Here is a 21,461-nt window from a genome sequence, read left to right on the forward strand (position 1 = left end):
TATCCTGAGTATTACCACTTTCGGGAACACCCAAAGCAAAGCCTCGTATGGTGGATGGAACTAAAGATGACAAGCCTAAGACTAAGAGACACCACGGCATGTCAGCAGGGGATATATCGGGGATTGTGTTTGGAGGGATTGGAGCCATACGGACCGCAGCTATAGCCTTTTTTTATCATCCGTCGTATTAGGAGGGGAGATCCCTTTCCACCCATCACGCTTGGGAGATCACCCTCAACGTGGGGTATGGATGGTGGGGGTGGGCATTAATCATGACATTATTAATGAGTAGTGCTACGTTGACGCACAAAAGAACCGTGAGAAATCCGGCAGGATGATCCAATGGCCGAGAGAGGAGGAGTCCTGAGGAGATTTGGAGGGGTTGGGGTTTAAGGTGTGACAAGTTTATGGACCACACATTTTGCATTTAGTTGCACAGGTTTTTCTGCACCAAGCAAAATTTTGTGGATTAGAATGGTTTTTGATTCTTGAAGGAGGGATATGGATTCCTAAATATAGACAAGCTTCCTCCAAATAGTTTGCATTTGGAGGAAAAACACCAATTTGGAAGACAACATTTAAAGAACACTAGAGTTGAAAAAATGATGATCATCTGTTCATATAATTAGTACTTTCAGGTACATATGGAACAAACTGGATTTTAGAGTCAATGTATAGAGCAAAAGATCAAACTTATACAAAAACATAAAACAAAACAATCCCCATTTTGGTTCTTGGAGTGGCCTATCCTAATTTCGAAACAAAAAAAGACTTGCAGCAAGCAACTAAATCTAAGACTACAAGAAACTAGTGCCTGCAAGACCATGATGCAACAAATTATGAGCAATGTTGTCTCTAGTTTTTATCGAACTCATAGATCTCAAACTATTTTCCGGTATCATTTCATCGTCGAACAACTCAAACTTCACATCAGGATCCATTTCTTCATTCCTCATCTCGCAGATATTATGCAGAACACAACAAGCTCCGAGAACAACAGGCAAATCTTGAAGCTTCATTTCTGTTCTCTTCTGCAAACAACCCCATCTACCTTTCAACCTAGCAAAAGAACTTTTACTGTGAACACGTAAATCACAAAGGCATCTATATGTTCACAAACAATATTCGCATTCTAGGTACAGACTCGCACTGATAATACAATGGCATTGATTCCTTGGCTCCAAACCTTCGGGTTTATCATAGCCTCATATAATAACATCGCGAGGGGCGTTTACGTAGGGGAAGATAAACAAAACGAAGCATAAAAGTAAAACTCATGGAGCGTTAGACAAATATAAAGTGCTGAAATGTAAATAAGACTGGGATTTACGTGGTTCAGCACTAAGACCTACATCCACGGGGTTGTTGTTTCACTATATACTTGATAGTTACAAAGATAGTCGAGTGACTTTGGGGTTTACATAGGTCTGTATATTGTAAAGGACTAACTTACACTCACAATCTTTCTCTCTCCTTCTCTTCCTCAATTTTCCGATCCCCTTACTCTTGGTGGAGAGGGGGTATTTATAGGGTTAGAGTGTGGGACCCATCTCTGAGGGCCGTTGGAACCTTATCTTCTTGTGTTTTGTTTCCATCACGCGGGGGTCTTCGTTCATTACTTCATCACGCAGAGTCGTCCTCGTTCGTTCCACGGGTTGATCGACACGTATGCTGCTCAGAGTGTTTAATGCGGGTAGTTGAGGCGCCTGCTCGTGTCAGGCAAGTGTCTTCTGCCCCTGTCACATCCATGTCAGTTCACCTTCTCTCCACCATTGATCTTGGCTTCTTTTGGGATGAGATAAAGTAACTCTTCGGGAGTTATTTGGTGCTCCACAGTACATCGTGTTACCGGTATATCTTTTTAACTTCTGCCCTTAGATTTTTTCGGGCAAAGATCCAACGTCGGCGGGATGGGCATCTTGGCTGTGGGCGCGTGTCATCATGCTTTGATGACTTTTTCCGCATGCTCTCCACGTATGTTCCTATATACACGTGTTTGATGATGAAATATGTCCACACAATTTGCCCCTTTTCTTCGGGCTTGAGTGTTTAGTGGGAGCATTGAAGAAAACAGTCGTTACATATTCTTCCTCTCTCCTAATAACTTCTCCTAGATACTTGGGCATGTTTCTTATTCGTGCATTAACTGCTCATTTAATGGGCACGTTTCCCATTCCTCCCTTAACTTCCTTCTCTTTCTTTCGAGTATATTAAGGAGGGGAGAAAAATTAATTTCATTCTCCTTGAAAATTAATTTCATTCTCTGTTCTTTGTTCTTCAACCATTAAATTCTCTGTCTTAGCATTAATCACGCTCACTTCTTCATTGTTTCTGGTTTGTTGTCCTCTTTCTGCTGCTGTTTGTGGTGGTAAGGTTTCTTTTCTTTGTTCCTGTTGCTTTAAGCTGTGTTGATTGTAAATTTTCTGGTGTTGATCGTATTGTAACCTCCCATTTCTGCTGCTGTCGTCCCTTGTTTGTGATGAAGAACCTCTTTTAATACTTGTATGCTAGTTTGCCCCTGTTCTTCATCTCAAATCGAGGAGGCCATTTTTTTACTTGTATTGATTGGACTTTTGAGTTTAGGGTTTTAGGGTTTTGGGGAATTTCAAACATGTATGCTAGTTTTAGGGTTTCTGTGCTATGTTGAGATGGACTATTATTTTTGTGGTTTTTTGATCTTTGTTGATGTCCTTGTGTTTGTTTCTAAGTTGTTTATGTTGTACCTCTTCGCAGCCATGTCTGACCGTCCGCGGATTCCTTATCAAACTCCGGATTCTCGTCTACCGAGATCCCCTCCACGCAGAGAGTCTCAAATGGATCCCCGTGGTATTAGAGTTTCTTCTTCTGGGGCGAAGGCCTCTCCTCTTAGGAAAGAGGGTCCCTCAAAAAATCCTTCCGGGTCTCGAAACGCTGCCGATCGTGCGGTTTCTTGTCCTCGTGATGACGTTAGGTGTACGCAGACACCTCCTCGTGCTGTTGCCTTTGATGTTCCTCCTCTGCGTTCAGTAGTGCCCGTGCAGCACCCTCTGCCGCCGCCTCCAGTACTTTCTTTCAAAGGGAAGAACACCAAAGGTGTTCCGAGAGCTGAATCGTCTAAGAATCCTCTTTGAAAAGAAAGCTTCCGAGGCTTTTGTTGGTTCGTCCGATCCCGCGGAAGAGGATGAGGCTGCCCCGGTGATACGCACGTTTCGGTCAGCAAGAAGAAAGTCACGTTCAAACATATTGACCTTGAAGTTTTCAAGGAAAGCATGAGCTTCAAGCCTTCGAGGTTCGTTTCTATGCCCCTGAGGATGATATTACTTAGAGCTCATCTCGAAGTATCAGTTTGATGAGTTTCACTTGTTGACTACGGTTGGAGCCTTCGAGGCGGGCTTATGCTGCCGTTGTACAAGTCTGGTGACTCCTTTTATTACGATGTGCTTCTGGTCGTGAAGGCTCTTCCACCAATACTCACAGTCGTTCTGTGTCGCAATTATCGGGGAATTATCTCCGTGCACTGAGGGATGTTATCTGCGGAGTAAGGGGAGACGACGATGACGTGTTACGTTCCAAATCCCGCGGAGAGGGAATGGTATACTCCTGAAAACTTCAACAACTCCTTTGGTGATTACGTCAATAGTAGGAACCGTAAACCGTGGAGTGTTAGCCTTCGGAATCTCGCTGCTCCTCGGGGCGAAATTCGTCTGTTAAGTGAGGTCAGCGATGCCAAACTGAAGTATGTTCCAGGCACCGAGGGGTCTAGTCAGCGGAAACTTTTTCCGGCACGTGAGAGGATCAAGCGTGACCATGACTACGAGTGGCACGCTACTGTTATCGAAGTTGTTGGTCCTTGGGCGTACGGTTGGATTCCCGGTCCACGCGGTTGGCGTCCTTCTGAGAGTAGCAGGCCACGTGAATCTCCTCCTGCTCGTTATGGAGATTTCTGTCCCTGGCGTTTAAACTTCGCAGGTATGAACTTTCCTTATGCCCTCGACGTCGTTGAAGGAGACGAGGAGGAAGGTTCTGGTGCTATACTTCCACCGAAGAGTGCCACTACTGCCAAGGTATGGTTATTGCAGATTCTGGCCGCGCCTCTCCTTTTTTGAAAATCAAACTGTTCGAAAAAATAACTCTGTGGAACATGTGTTGGTTTGCAGGTTTCGAAGAAGAAAAAGATTGGGCCGAAGCAGTCTTCTACCATTGTGATGGGTGAGGCTGAGGTTCATGAAGAAGTTACCAGTCCGGTAAACGAAGAGTTTGCCGAGGATGAGAGATTTCTGATGGGGAAGAACGCACTGATACTAATGCGCGGAGGAGAGATTGGTGCGGGTTGTGATGGTGATGAGGAGAAATAATGCCGCGGTAGCTGACGGCAGTGTTATCGCTGATATGTCTGTTCCTGCTGGTGATGCTGCGGAAACTCTCCCCACCATTTCTCAAGAGTTCTCTTTTGACAGGGTTTATTCCGCAGGGGAACTCTTTGACGATGCTCTTGATTTTCCTGAAGACTTCTCTCTACTTTCCCCCAATGATGATTGGGATGTGCTCGGGGGTCTGGTAAGGAAGACGCTGCTGTTCAGGATGGAGGCGCGGATGATCACGATGCGCATGTTGATGCCGAAACTTGTGCTGATGGGGCAATATCAGCAAAGGGGAAGTCCGTGGTTGACTCGCCTTCCGAGGATTTCCCTCATTCGCTGACGTTTGAGGGTGAGGACGCCATAATGGATTGGCTCAAGAAAAAGGGTCTGTTGTTTGTCCCTCATCCTGCCCCTGGTTGCTGGTGAAAAGGATTCCGATGCTATACCCGTCGGATGATGGAACTATCTTCCAAGGCGCGGGTATCTGAGATGTGGGGGAAAAGCTTGAGTGTTCCCGAAGCTACCCTCGTATCGGAGCCTCCTACTTCTGTCGCGGATATGATGGCCATAGCCGATGGGTACCAATATGGTTTTCCTCAGCAGCGTGTCTTGGAGGTAAGTCTTCGTACATATCTCTTCGTGACGATTGAATCCTTCGGTGTAATAATGTTTGCTTTTGATGTGTAGATGATGAGGAGTGAGCATTGTAACCATGTGTATCAATTCTTTAAGCGAAATCTTTGAAGCTGGAGGCTAAGCTTCGTCACAGAGAAAAGGAATTATCTGCGGCTGAGGTGGAAATAGAAGAACTGAAGAAAACCTTAAAGAGAAAGAAAGGCTGGGTGAAGCGGAGGCTGGTCTTCGTTCAGAGCTTGCTGCCGTTCGCGCTGAGTTAGAGCAAACTCGCGGCCAAGTTTCAGCTTTCACAGGTTTGGTTCTTTTTCCTCTTTTACCCTCGCAGTGCGTCGTAATTCCTCTTATTACTTAGTTGTTCTGTCTGAGTCTCCCCACCCTATCTCCAGTGGGTGGCGTCCCCGAGCTGATATGGCTTCGAAACGAAAGGGCACGGCAAAAATCTCGTATCAAAGAGCTGGTCGAGAAAATTAAGAGCGAAGCCAAAAAGTGGGACGCTCGGGCTGAGGTATGGCGCGCAAGGCATGTTCAAATGGTTGATATGCAGAATCTGTATAACCATGACCGTACTTTGTTCAATGGTACGCTGCTGTGGACACGTGAGAATCTGCGGGAATCCCGTGAGCGCACTTCATTGTTGGAGTCTAGGATACATCTTCTGGAAGAGGAATTACGAAAGGCTCGCTCCCTTCCTTTTCCGGGAGTTAAGGAGAGCATGTGTGTCTTACCAGAGAAAGGGACGATGCCCGAGCCGAAGTTGGGGCTCTAAGCAAGGCCCTTGCTGCGTCTCGCGCTGAAATAGCTCGCCAGGCTGAGTCTGAGAGAAATCTTGAAGTATGTATGTACAGACTTAGCAAAGGGGTATCAGAGATAAACAACGAAGTCAACCACCTTCGTCACATGGATTCGATGAAGCAGGTAGAATTAGATGCCAGTCAATTTACTCTCACCAACCTTCAACTAGATTATAAGAAATTATCCGCGGAATATGACCATCTTGATGAAGCGCGAGATGCGGTTGTTAATGAGTATGAAGAGGCTTCGGCTTGTGTCGAAGGTATAACCCTATTTCATCGAGTGTGATTGTTCTTTTCTGTGCTAACTCCCTGGTGTTGTCTTTTTCAGAGCTCGAGGGACAACTCCGCGTTGCAAATGAAAAATTTGAAAAGGCTCAATCTTCCTTAGCGCAGCAGGAAGAACAGACTAATCATTTTAAGAGTTTGGCGGCATCCCGCGAGGAGGCCGTTGGTGCTGCTTCTAAAGAAGTGAATCGTCTATCTTCGTTGTTATCCCAAGCCCAACAGCGGACGACAGTTATTATGCATAAGGCTCGGTGTCAATTGGCTGAGGAGACAAACAAGATGCTGGAGAAGATTGAGCTTGGCCTTAAGACCGAGCATGGCCTCGTGAAGAGCTATCCGCGTCGTCCAGTGCCTGCTTCCTTGCCTGGCTCCTCGGGACCCTCATCTGGTGGGAGCGTCCCTTCAACTCTTCGGAACAACCCTGCTGATGGGGCGATCATCTAAGTAGAGACCGCGGCATCATTATCCTTCCGTTAGATTTTGCTAGTATTTTGTAAAAAGAATATTTTTGATGTGTATTCCTTGTATTGGCCTTGCCGCTTTTTGTAACCAACCTTTATGAAATGGATCATTTTTTTGATATACCTGCAATATCAGTTTGTTGTTTATTTTAAGCATTGTGATGAAAGACGCTAAAAACAAAAGAAGAGTTTTTTAAGTGTTTGGGTGCGATACCGAAGGGAGGTACCTTCGTGATCGTCTTGAGACCTGTCACCCCGCTGGCGAACCCTTGGCCAGAGGATTCCCAGACGGTGGGGGCCGAGGCAACGTTCTAGGATATGGGGTTAAAATATTTACATACACCCATTCCGTCGACCCGTTGCCTTAAGATTGGTTGGGTATCTCTTTCTGCTGGGTGCCTTCCCCCTGGTCTTACACTTATGGACACTGATGGGGGAGCCCTGAGAGATTGTAGATTAACTACTTTCCCCAATATTGTTGATAGGTTTTGTTTACTTGAATTTTAGAAAGCTTGTTTGATTGATAGGTTGAGGCCTGCAATTCCTCGTCCAGAGATAGAAACATGTAGAGCGGTCACGCTGCCTTCTTCTTCTGGTCTTCTTCACGCAGATGCAAAGCTGCGTTGCTCCTATGGGTAATATGTTTAAGCCACTTAGCATTCCAAGGATGCCGGAGGACCTCGCCTTTCAGATTGCGAAGGTTAGGAACCGTTTCCCGCAATGTCGTGTATTATAAAAGGTCCTCCCCACGTAGGTGCTAACTTTCCCCATCTCTTTTCTCGTTGATACTGTGGGATTGTTCTCAACACATACTGCCCCTCTACAAAATTTCGAAGCTTTACCTTTTTGTTGTACTCCCTTGCTAGTCTTCGTTGATAATTTTCCATCTTCTGCAATGCTGCTTCCCTTCTTCCTTCTAGATCGTCCAATCTCTCTAACATCATGTCTGTTGTGAGATTTTTCTCCCATGCTTCGGTCTTTGTGGTTGGCATGAGGATCTCTGTTGGGATGACTGCTTCAGCTCCATAAGTGAGGAGAAACGGGGATTCCCCAGTGGCAGATCTTCTTGTTGTTCTGTATGCCCATAACACATTATGCAACTGTTCACACCATCGCCCCTTATGTTCGTCTAATTGTTTTTTGAGGATAAGGGCGAGGGTCTTGTTAGTGGCTTCCGCTGTCCATTGCTTTGAGGGTATATGGGGGTGGATTTGTTCTTCCTTATTTGAAAGTATCGAAGAGCATGTCTATGTTTTTCCCCTGTAATTGCTTACCATTATCGGACACGATTTCTGCTGGTATGCCGAACCTGCAAATGATGTTCTGGAATATGAAAGTAAACACATCCACGTCTCTGATCCTGGCTAAGGCTTTAGCTTCCACCCATTTACTGAAGTAGTCCGTGGCTACTATCAAAAATCGTCTTTTCCCTGATCCTTCGACGAAAGGCCCGACGATATCTATGCCCCATTTTGCAAATGGCCACGGGCTATCTACAGAATTTAACATTGTTGCCGGCGCGTGTATCTTTTTGGCGAAGCGCTGACATTCTTCACACTCGGGACATTCTTGCGGCATCCTGTATCATTGTGGGCCAGTAATATCCTTGCGTTTTTTTGCTTTGTCGGCTAGTGATCTCATGCCGCTATGATTCCCTGCGTCACCATAATGGATGTCGTTTAGAATTCGATGCCCCTCTTTCCGGATAAGCAACGTAGTAACGGTCCGAGGAAGGATTTCTTGTACAGGACCCCATCCCGAATCATATCTTCCTACTTTGGAGAGTATTTTCCTAGCTTGTTTATGGTCCGCGGGTAAGCTTCCCTTTTCGAGAAACGCATGGATCACCATTCTCCAATCATCTTCGTTGCTGAAGTCTTCGTCTTGATTTGCTCTTGACAGGATATCTTCTTCGTCAAAATCGTTATGGATGTCTTCTCCTACCTGGTCTTCGATATTTTCTTCCACTGTATCTTGATTGGTAGCGAAGGAGAATTGAGATGCAATCGAAGGCTCGTATACCCTTGTTATTTTAATAGCTTCGACGCTTTTCCTTCAGCATGGATGATATATATGCTAGGGCATCCGCGTGCCTGAGATCCCTTCTGCATAAGTGCCGGAACTTGATGTTCGGAATTTGTGATGCCAATGTTTGGACCAAGGCCATGTAAGCTGAGAGGGTGTCATCGTACACATTGTACTCGAGCCCTATTTGCCGTATGACAAGCTGCGAATCACTTGTCAGTCTTACATCGGTTACCCCCATTCTATTATTACACGGAGGGCATGTACGACTGCCTCGTATTCGACGATGTTGTTGGTATGCTCTTTGAATTCTAACCTGAGTGCCTGTACAATCCTTTCTCCGGTTGGGGTGGTGATGACAATGCCTATTCCTGCTCCTTCCTTATTTTTGGAACCATCGACGAAGACTTCCCATTGTCTTTGACTCGCGGGTTCGAGGATATCCATTGGATCCTGCTTTCTTCTCGGCTTCTGGTATTCCCTTAATCTCTTCGTCGTTGTCCAGGGGGAGGTCTGCTAAGAAATCCGCCAAAACTTGGGATTTTCGAGAATGTTGAATTTCATGAATGATGTTGAATTGGTCCAGGTGGGTGTTCCACTTGGCTATTCTGCCCACTTTTCCCGCGCTTTTGAGGACTGCTTCCAGTGGTGCTTTGCATGGGACCCGGATGAAGTGAGTTAGGAAGTAGGTTCTCAGCTTTTGAGTAGCCCATACCAATGCTAGGATAAGCTGTTCGATCTTTGTGTAGTTCCTTTCCGCAGAATTGAGGGTCTTACTGACGTAATAGATAGGCTGTTCTATCTTCGTATTGGTTTTGACCAACACTGCGCTGACTGCGTCTTCTGTTGCTGCTATGTATAATGCCAAAACCTCATCAGGATCCGGCTTCTGCAGGATCGGAATTGAAGCTAGGTGTTCTTTGATTTTTTGGAAGGCTTCTTCGCATTCTGCGGTCCATTCAAACTTGCTCCCTTTTTTGAGAATATTGAAGAAATGTTTGCATTTGTCCGAGGATCGGGCAATAAATCTGCCCAAGGCTGCTATGGACCCATTGAGTTTCTGCACTTCTTTTAAATTCTTCGGGGATGGCATTTCTACTATGGCCTGAATCTTTACTGGGTCTACCTCAATGCCCCTTTTTGTTACCAGATACCCAGGAATTTCCCCGAGGTGACACCGAAAGTACATTTCTCTGGATTCACTTTCATGTGATGTTTTCTCATTGCTTCGAAGATATCTCTCAGATCCTGGTGGTGATCTTTGCGCAGCTTACTTTTGACGAGCATATCGTCAACGTAGACTTCTAAGGTACTACCAATCCATGGCCTGAAGATAGCATCGACCATTCTTTGGTATGTTGCCCCTGCGTTTCTCCGTGTAGCAATAAAGGCCATGTGGGGTAGAACGCTGTGTGTGGCTGATCTTCTTCTGCCAGGGCTACTTGGTTGTAGCCAGAATGTCCATCCATGAATGACAGTTCTTCATATCCTTCTACTGCTTCTACCAGCTGATCTATGCTTGGCAGGGGATAGCTGTCCTTTGGACATGCCTTGTTGAGGTTAGTAAAATCGATGCATATCCTAACCCCTCCATTTTTCTTAGGAACGACGACCATGGAGATCCACGTAGGGTACTTGACTTCCTTGATGAAACCTGCGTCTAGTAGTTTCCGAAGTTCTTTTTCCACTGCCTTATGATACTCCGGTGCAACTTTTCTTATTTTTGCCTGAAAGGTGGTGTGCCTGGTTTGATGCGCAGCTCGTGTTGGATTACTTTGGGTCAATCCCAGGCATATCTCCTAATTTCCAGGCGAATACATCCGCGTATTCTTTAAGTAATTTGGTTAGAGAATCTTCTCTTTTTCGTCCATTATGGTCCCTACTTTGATCATCTTCGGGTTTTCTTCCGTTCCTATGTTGATTTCTTTTACGGGCTCTACTGGCGTGAACACCGGCTTCGGATCCCCGAGACTGGGACGTTCTTTGATTGCTATTTGGTATGTTTCTGTCCTTCTCGTTGGCTGCTGAAGTACTTGTCTCTGTGTTTAGGACATTATCATCTTTGGTCAAACCCCTTCCTGTAGTTTCCTTGAGGAACAGGTCTATGGCCTTCTCTTTCGCGGCTTCTTTATTTTTAATTCTTCGGGTTTTTCGCTGCTCTTCTTGTTCGTTGTTGATGCGATCCTGAGTGGCTTGGCACTCTCTTGCAGAGACCCGATCTCCCTTGATTTCCATTACTCCCTCAGGTGTAGGGAATCTGAGATATTGGTAGTACGTTGCCGCCACTCCCTTGAGTTTATGTAACCACTTTCGTCCATAATGGCGTTGTAGGGGGATGGGGCGTCAACCACGCTGAATCGTGTTTCTACTTTCATGGGTCCGGCGTTAACTTGCAACACGATGTCTCCCAATGGCTTCGTGGGTGCCCCATTGAATCCGTAGATGGTGTAATAAGAGGTCATCAGCTGTTCTTCATGGAGTTTCATTCGTTTGAATGCGTCGTAGAATAGAACGTTTACTGAGCTTATTTATGAGGATCTTTTTGAGGTTACATCCAGCCACTGGTAGTGTGAGGACCAGGGGGTCGTTATGGTCTTCCATATCTTCTTCGATATCTTCAGCATCGAAAATAATAGGTGAGTCCATCCACGCTTCGTGCTCGTCCACCTCTATCCCGTCGATCTTATACAATTCGCAGCGGTCTTCGAACTGCTTCTGTAACCTCTTTCCTATCTGTGTTGTAAGTGAGGGCCCTGCGGATTCAGAACACGAGATGGTGTTGATTGTGCGGTTCCCTTCTGGAAGCTGGACTGGCTTGGTTCGTTTGGATCTATCCTCGGCGACATCCTTTCGTATGTAATGTTTGAGCTCGCCAGCATCGATTAATTTTTGGATCATTATTTTGAGGTTTTTAAATTTTTCAGTCTGGTGTCCGTTGAAGCAGTGATATTCACAGTAATCTTTAGACTTCTCGGTTCTCGGGGGCTGTTTTCCCTTAGACCATGGCCACTCCAGGTTTTCCCTTCCTTTGATCTCTCGCAGGATCCGAGCATAGCTAGCGTTGAGCTTCGTGTAAACTTGATCTTCGAATTTTCGGTCGCATGTTCGTCATTCGTCCCTTCGTTCCTTCCTGTCTTCGTGAGGCCGCTCCGCTGAACAATTCCTTTTGGCCCCATTGGTTTGTTCTGCTGAATTGGTACGGTGAGACCTCTGTGTGTACTCCCTCGGGTTTTCACGCTGGATTTCTTCAAAACGAGCGTGCTTTTCAATAATTATTCTAATATCTCCCTCTGTCTTAGGTACACTTCCATGAATCTCAACGAATAGTGGACTCATTCGGTCTAATCCCCACTTGTAGCAGTTGATACTTACCACCGGGTCCACACTTTCTATGGCTTGGCAGACCTTGTGCCATCTGTTAGTGTATTCCCTCGTGGTTTCCTTATAGCCGATTGCCAGCGAAAAGAGCTTATCCATTCCAGTATTAACAGCCTTGTTGTACATGTAAGTTCTTAAGAACTTTTCTGCGAGTTGGTCGTAGGAGTGGATGGAGTCTGCCGGCAGATTATCAAACCAAGACAATGCCGATCCCTTCAGTCTCGATGGGATGTATCTACAGAGTACTGCGTCGTTTTGACTCCATCTAGCCAAGACACGGTTATAATACCGAATGTGTGCAGCGGGATCACTGGATCCGACATAGCATTCGAATGTCGGGACAGGGCACTTGAGTGGAATAGGGGTGTTGGCCAGGCGATGAGTTAGGGGCGTGGAGTTAGCCTCTCTCATGACCTCTTCTAACCTTCTCCCGCCTTGTCTACTTTTTAACTCCCTGATCTCTGCCATCATTTCATCACGCAACTCTTCCATCGCGCGGTGGTTCCCTACGCTCTTTTGCTCGTGATAGATTGACTCTCCGTCGTTATAATCCGGGTCGGATGCGCTACTTCCCCTAGTCGCGTTTCCATTAGCTGCTACGATGACTCTTCGGTCTCGGTTTGGTTCTGGTGCCTTTGAATTTTCTTCATCGAGTTGTTGGCTCGTCTTTGTGCTTAGGCAATCCGGTCTTTTAAATCCTGTTTTCTCTGGCCAACAGAGCTACAACATCTGCGTAAACCTTCTGGCTCTTCTTCAATTCCTCAAGCTCGGCCATCAATCGATGTGATTGGTTCGACCCCTGATTGGGAGTCCCAGCTCGTGCTACTACGGCCATGGTGCCGCCTTCTTCTATGGTTTGCACTAAAGGTGGGGGAGGTTCATCTTCGATTGTTGGCATTTCCAGATCGTGCGGAGTGCCCATCTGCGGCGTTAGAGCCGCCGGCACAGTTTGATTCTGCTCGTTTGTTGATGGCATTCCGAAGGTCGGCGGGTGCGCGGGTTGGTGTGTTCTGGATTCATCCACCCTTTATTTTGGTTGGTGAAATTGATTTGTAGCAAAAGTTTTGCTGGCTTCCGCAGCCTTTGGGGCTGCCGCTGTTGTACTATACTTTGTTGCCGCTGCTCTGAGGGCCGCGGCTGCGACGGAGTTAGCGTTCATAGGCGAAGTTATTTCCGTAGTGTCCTGCCTCTGACTGGTCATTTTGGCTTTGTCTCCTTTCTGCTTGCTCCGGGTGATGACCGGGGTTGTCCTTGGTGCTTCCTTTGACGTGGCTTTGGATTTTCCTGCTTCCTGCATCTTTTCCATCGTGGGTCCTTTTGTCGCTTTCATTTTCTTTCTGCACAAGGGAATTTCAAACAGCGAGAAACAGAAATGTCCGTGCGGATCGGGTTAGTTTACAAAATTCCTTACTCCAAGACCGGGAAAAACTGCCCGAAGGCCACAGAGAACTTTTAAAAATGCGGGTTCATTGAAGGTACGCGGGAACGTGAAAGGATCCCGTTGAAAATGCACGTAGATCTTTTTGAAATTTTTTGAAAGCGACCCACTGGAAAGCCAGGTCCGTACGAGATCTAAAAAAATGTAAATCCATGGATCTAAGCGATAAATCTTTTAACTAGTTTAAATTGCTTCGACAGATACTGCCAGGACCATCGAAGATAACGGGTGTGTTCTTGAATATAGTAAAGTTAACAAAAGGTAAATACTGCTAGAGCTAATGAAATAGAGCAATCATATGCTAATTTAATATGAAATCACAGGATAAGATAAATCTTTTACCGGGACGAAGTCCCTGTTTCTAGCGCCAAATTTTGAACACGTAAATCACAAAGACATCTATATGTTCACAAACAATGTTCGCACTCTAGGTACAGACTCGCACTGATAATACAATGGCATTGATTCCTTGGCTCCAAACCTTCGGGTTTATCATAGCCTCATCTAATAACATCGCGAGGGGCGTTTACGTAGGGGAAGATAAACAAAACGAAGCATAAAAGTAAAACTCATGGAGCGTTAGACAAATATAAAGTGCTGAAATATAAATAAGACTGGGATTTACGTGGTTCAGCACTAAGGCCTACATCCACGGGGTTGTTGTTTCACTATATACTTGATAGTTACAAAGATAGTCGAGTGACTTTGGGGTTTACATAGGTGTGTATATTGTAAAGGACTAACTTACACTCACAATCTTTCTCTCTCCTTCTCTTCCTCAATTTTCCGATCCCCTTACTCTTGGTGGAGAGGGGGTATTTATAGGGTTAGAGTGTGGGACCCATCTTTGAGGGCCGTTGGAACCTTATCTTCTTGTGTTTTGTGTCCATCACGCGGGGGTCTTCGTTTATTACTTCATCACGCAGAATCGTCCTCGTTCGTTCCACGGGTTGATCGACACGTATGCTGCTCAGAGTGTTTAATGCGGGTAGTTGAGGCGCCTGCTCGTGTCAGGCAAGTGTCTTCTGCCCCTGTCACATCCATGTCAGTTCACCTTCTCTCCACCGTTGATCTTGGCTTCTTTTGGGGATGAGATAAAGTAACTCTTCGGGAGTTATTTGGTGCTCCGCAGTACATCGTGTTACCGGTACATCTTTTTAACTTCTGCCCTTAGATTTGTTCGGGCAAAGATCCAACGTCGGCGGGATGGGCATCTTGGCTATGGGCGCGTGTCATCATGCTTTGATGACTTTGTCCGCATGCTCTCCACGTATGTTCCTATATACACGTGTTTGATGATGAAATATGTGCACACATTTACCAACACGTTGAATGTCGCCGATCTTCTCATTAAAAGCGTGTTGAGTCCATGTAAGATTATGTTGAGTATTTGCATCGACTTCATCGATCTAAACAAAGCATGTCCCAAGGATAGCTATCCGCTGCCAAATATCCTGCAGACTATAGAATTTGTCACCGGGTGTGAAAGAATATCATTAATGGATGGTTATTTAGGGTACAATCAGATACCTTTAGCGGAAGAGGACCAAGAAAACACATCATTCTTCGCACCAAGAGGTCTATATTGCTACAAACGAATTCCGCTTGGGTTACAAAACGCTGGAGCCACCTATCAACGAATGGTAGAAGAATTATTTCGACAATAGATACCCACCACTTTAGAAATCTATGTTGACGACATGCTAGTAAAGAATAAAAAATCGATTGATCACGGAAAAGATCTAAAATAAATATTTGAGCAGATGCGAAAAATAAAGATGAAGATGAACCCGACGAAGTGCATTTTTGGAGTCTTAGATTACCCAACGGATATGAATAATCTAAGGAAATGAATGATCTCGAAGGCCTTTTAATCCATCATTTGACAAGAGAATAAGTTCTACTTTTTAACCATTCCAAAGTGCTGGTTTTTTGACATTGAACCTTGTGTTTCTATTGAAGATAACAGTAATATTCTTATACCTATTTATCTTGAGAAAATATGGGAAATCATCAAACAAATGTCCTCCCGGATATTTCTTGGGCTAGATGGTTTCTCTCTGGGGTTCTATAACAGAATTTAAAGTCACCTGAGATTGTGCAGAATACTGCCAGTTTTTTTTTGAGTCAAAACATTTGCTAAAATCTGTGAATCATACCTTTTTATTGATGATCCCTAAAGTCAACAATCCTAAGTTTCCGTCTGACTTTAGGCCGATTTCCTTATGTAATACCCATTACAAGATTATTTCAAAGCTTATTGTTAATAGAGTAAAAGCTTTCCTTAGTACAATTATCTCTCACGCGTATATACTTAATAGACACAGTTCTAATAGTGTTGATTGTCATAGCACAAGACATAGTTCATATTTTGAAGAGGAAAGGAAAAAAAGATAGAAATGGTGTTATGGGCCATAAGTTTGACATGTGTAATGCCTTTGACAGAGTAAAGTGGTCTTTCTTGATGCATATTCTCAAAAATGAAAAAGGTTCCACCTATTTTCCACACACACTTTTCCTATTTTCCACCCTCATCATAATTTCTAAGATAAATATACTTTTCAATTCTATTTTTTCCTATTTACCGCCTGTTAAAGTCAAATTAAATATGACCATAACTATCTTTCTTTTTTGTCGGGAAAAGAGGTAATTCTCTCAATTTCATTAATATTAGAAGATTGTATACATCATGTTCAGATACATCATTGAAAAACATACTAAAATACATATTTTTTGCATCACAATAATAAGTAAATTGTAATACAAACGTATTAAATACATGAATTTCAAAAAGGAAATTGATGATACTTGAGGGATGTCCTTTGAACTAGAATTCTGCCATTTTGATTTGAAGAATTTATCTTCTTGTTCACTATCTTCTTCATTAAGATGTTGTCCCAAAAGGGAGTAATAAGCACAAAACATCATTATCACAATCAAATCCGGTAGCCATTGATCTTCATGAAACTGTAGATATACGTCAAGCCGAAAGAAATTGTCCTTGATGTATTTGAAACAATTGTTGTGACAATCGCTGGAAACGCCTATAAGGCTATGAAAAACCTCTGATGGATTTAAGAGAACCATTAGAGAGATAATGAAATTGAAACTGGGAAAACCCATAAATTGCATACAATGGCGATGTTTTTATTTAATTAAAATACTAATAATATATTTACTAATTGTATCCAAATCTATTTGGAAAATTTGAATAATTCAGATAATATCCAACAAATTTGGATTACAATATTTGAGAATCAAAAATTTAGGAAGATTTGTTTCAGCGAGTTTTTTTTGGAAAAAACGGTTATGGAAAGAGAGGGATGATGATGAGAGTATTCCGTATATCTGGCCATACTATCGGCTCTTATATGTCTTCTTCTCCATCAATCTATGTTTTTATTAAAAAATCATTAAAAAAATATTAATCCTAGGTTAATTAGTTCAACCAAAGGTGGTATTTCAAATTAAAAAGGAGTGTTTTGTGGTCAAAAAATCCTAGCAATTGGAAATGATCCAACCTTCGGTGTTTGGGAACTTGGCTTTAAGTGCGACACCATTAAAATGGTCGGCGGGACATCCTGAACTTGTGAATATGGATCCAATTGGTTAACGAGACCAACGGTGTTTGATTCATGGTGTATGTATTAGCAAAGAGATTCCCGCTGTCCCACACTTACTCGTCCCGATGATTGTCAAACCTTCCCATGAGGAAGCTAATAATTAACCTGATTTAATCAAAAATTTAGTAATATTTCTGATCAAGTTATCAATTTTAACATATTGGGTCTTTTTTCAAGAATGTCATGTTGTCTCGCTTATTAGTGCTCTGAAAGTTTAGAAAAATCGATGTAAAAGAGAAATATCTAGTCAACCTTTATTCATTGGTAGGAAAAGAAATATCTAGTCAACCTTTATTCATTGGTAGGACAAAAACACGACTCTTTCAGTCATTTGCTTGATCATTTTGATAAACAGTTGCGAAATGGAAAAAACAGCTTACTCGATTTTTTTTCATCGATTTCCTTATTCGAGTTGGTAGATCCATGATGGTTCAACATGCTTTCCTCCTGCCCGACACCATAATTCAGAAAATGAAACATTCTCAAAGGGATTTTTGGTAGGACATGCAAGTTCAGGTGGCATGTCATGAAAAAATGGAGAAACATTTTCTTGCAGAAACTTCAAGAAGGTTTGGGATTTAAGGATTTAAAAAAATTTAACAAAAATATATGTTATCCAAATTGGCCTGATCTCTTATAAACTTTTTGAATGAGTTATGGGTCAAAATCTTGAAATGTAAATATTTCAAGAATTGTCATCCCTGGCATGCCATTAGAGTCTTAGACTTATCATTGATCTGAATAGCAATATCTTTTGGTCCAGAAATTATTAGAGAGAATACAATTTGTGATGTCAAAAAGAGGTTACGTATTCATGCATTTACGAATAATTGGATACCAAAAGCGTCTACTCTTAGAAATAGTTGTCATAATCCCAATACACAAGTTTCTGATTTCATTGTCCCTCATACTAGGATATGGAATGTTGAGCCTATTAATAGATTTTTTACCAGAGAAAATTCTCAAAAGATCATTAATATTAGAATTCCAGTATTATAGAGGATATATTCCAAGGGGAGTACTTTGATGGAGGAACGAAAAAGGAATAGAAGTGGAGGAACTGGAGTGCAGAGCTATGCTAGCAGCTGTTACTTTAGCAAGCAATGGAAACTATAATAAAGCAGTTTTTGAGAGTGATAGTGAGGTAGTAGTTAAGTCAATCAATGAGCAAACATCTTATGTTCATTGGATGAATAAGCATTTTATCTTAGACATTAAATATCTATTAGGAAAATTAGATGAGTGGAAATGTATCTCTGTTAAAAGAGATGCAAATGGTGTTGCTGATAAGCTAGCAAAGAAAGCTAGAACATCTAAGTCATCTTTTACATATCAATCTGTTATTCCTCATGATGTAAAAGAGTGGATTGAGATGGATTACAATGTAAACTCTTAACTCTATTAATAAACTACTTTTTGCATAAAAAAAAAAATTAATCTGGTTGCATACCCAAAATGGTGATTTTTTATTATTATTAAATCCTCTTATAAAGCTCTTGCAGAACCCCCACCTAGCTTAATGATTTGCTTAAAAAGCCCTTCAGAACTTTTTCATTCTGCACAAAATCCAAATTTTTTATATATAGAAATACATTGAAAATTTCACTCATACAGGTGCAAACTTTCACAGTATATAACACCAACAGACTTATGTTTTTTGTGCAATACTGATTTAGCCGAAACAACTAACACCGTTTTCTACATTGCCCATATTTGAAATCTGTCTGAACTGAACTCTTATTTGATTTGTTTGGATATTGTTCTTGATATGTGGTTAGTAATCCAGGCTTCTCAGCTAACTGAGTATAAGTGTTCCAGACTCGTGAAGTTTGGTGATTTTTTTTATTGCAAACATATTTCCAAACCTAGACTGAAAATCATAAAGGAAATCAAATAGGATTTTCTGATTGAGCCAGATAGGTATTAAAAGTCTTCACTGAGGTTGAGGAAACTCTTGGGATGCAAATGACAGTAGCTAAGGGATTCAAGTGCGCATAATCTTACAAGGAGAAACTCCTCTAACTTGAGAAGAAGCATTTCTACAAAGAAGCATTTCTTCACTGAGGTTGAGACATATCTTGGATAGTTTAATGTCTTGGAATCACGATGTGTGTCGTCTCGCAATGTTTGGAAATTATCTACAAAGAAGCAAGTGGAAAGTATGGATTTACTATATATGTAATATGATAGTTTTGCGAATGCATAAGAAACTCATTCACTTGTATCAAAAACATCTCCTCCTTTTAATGTGTTTATATTGCAAGTATATGAACAAAACTCCCTCGTCTTTGCTACAACAGTTTTATCTTTTGAGGACGAAATTATTATATTTACAACTTGGTTGGTAATCAAAAACAGTAATAATTATATTTTTCTACAATCTTAACAAAAAAACATATTTTCTTGCTTCTATAACTCACTCTAAAATTGTTGTGGTATGCACACATTTTGCTAGATTCATTACTTGTTTTATTCAAGAAATTAAAAATAATATAGAACAATTTTGAAGCAAGGAATAAATATTCCCATTCATAAATACAAAGGATTCAAACAATTTATTCTAGGTCAATTGATATTAACCGCAAGAATCACCATGACACTATTAAATCATCAAACATCTTTTCTCTCTCTCCATGACCATTATTATCATCTTCTAATTGCTTCTTTGTGATTCAAATATAAAAAGATATATGTTGGATTAAAAAAAAAAACTTTTTGAATCACAAAGAAGATATGTGTTTCTTTGTAATAAAACTTTTCAAATGAGGAATATTTGGAACTGATCGTTGTTAAGTAACTTTCCATTAGCAGCGGATAATGGAAGATCCATATATTGCAGCTAATGGTTTTACATATGAGTACACTGCGGTCCGAGCATGCATGTCTTGAGAAACATAAAGTATCTCCAGTGACAAGGCTTGTGCTCCCACACACTAGGCTTACCCCAAATCATATGTTATGATCTGCCATACAAGAATGGAGGCTACATAATTCAAGTTGTTGAACAACGGTTGACGAATGTAATATATGGAACTACACATGTACATTCCTAACAATTCTCCCATACACTAGGCATATAAAAGTTTTTCACTATTCTGCTACTCATTACAACAATATACATATTTGATAATTTGAGATGTTCTCTAAACATTACAGATGCAAACATTGTATAAAATCCTTCAGAAAACTAATGGAATATGGATATTCGACGATTTTACAATTTTAGTGATAATTCTACTCCATTTTAGCCTCATTGATGAAGATATCACTACTCAATTGTATTAGTAAGATAAGTTTCCGGCATAGTGATTTAATATAACATGTGAACCTCTTTCAATGTATGAACAAAGCTAATGAAGAAAAATTATATGCTAATAATAGGGAGGTACTAGTTTGCTTGGGGATGTACCATTCCAAAGGTGTATGAGATTTTGGCTTATGTGGAATTTAGTACATCCCCAAGCAAATTAGTATTTCTATTAGAAATCTTGTAAAAATGCTTGGGCATCTTTCTTTGTTTTTCTCCCTTTAAGAAAACATAATATTACTCAAGCAAACCACTGACGATGTTTGCATCCTCTTATATTGCTTTAACAATAAAACTTGGAGGATGATTGACCAGACTTTTCGAAATCTTAAATACGATCTTGCATGCCTTTCTAATCAATTGGCTGGCTTATTACAAATTTTTTTAATGAACTTACATTGCCAATAAGGTTGAGTTTTTAGTAATGATATCTAAAACTAATGTTTGGTTTTCCCAAGCTGCAATCTAGTAGTCCATATTGACTGCATCTACAACTAGTTTCGCATCAAGATCAAAACAAATCGATTGAATCCCTAGCTCCTCTGTCCATATTAAAGCTTGTAGTGAACCTTTAAATTAAGCTTCCTCTGCACTCAAATGTCAATCTGCATGCCTACATCTGACTTGTGTAATTCTCCGCAAAACTCCGCAAAACTACACTACACCATTTTTGTTAGTAGTAACGGTTTTTGAACATTACTACTTATAAAGCAGGAATTCAAGTAAGGTTTGAATGTTAAATCTTATCAATTTAGTTGGAAGGTTATCAAATAAAAACAACACTAACGGTACCTTAGATTAAACTAAACTAAAACCCTTATAAAGTAGTACTTTAAATATAGTAACTTAAACCGAGAGAAATCAAATAACAATTTCGAACAATTCTGAAATCCTAACAACACAAACTAAGGTCGATTATCAATCGGTTGGAAAAAAATTAGTTCCTCATTCTTATCCCAATTCTGTTCTCAGTTAACAACTAAATACTACAGCATACTTATGCACTTCAGTGGGACAAATTCTCAAACATTTAACTTACTGAAACATTTAACCTACTTATACCTTCTATATTCTTCAGTTCTTCGGAATTCTTTCTTCAAAGTACTTTCAGTTCTTCAACCTTGACAAACCCTAAAATGGAAAAATTAAAATCGTGTTAGCTTCACATACGAAA

Source organism: Papaver somniferum, chromosome 2 (assembly GCF_003573695.1).
Source record: "Papaver somniferum cultivar HN1 chromosome 2, ASM357369v1, whole genome shotgun sequence".
Classification (NCBI taxonomy): Eukaryota; Viridiplantae; Streptophyta; class Magnoliopsida; order Ranunculales; family Papaveraceae; genus Papaver; species Papaver somniferum.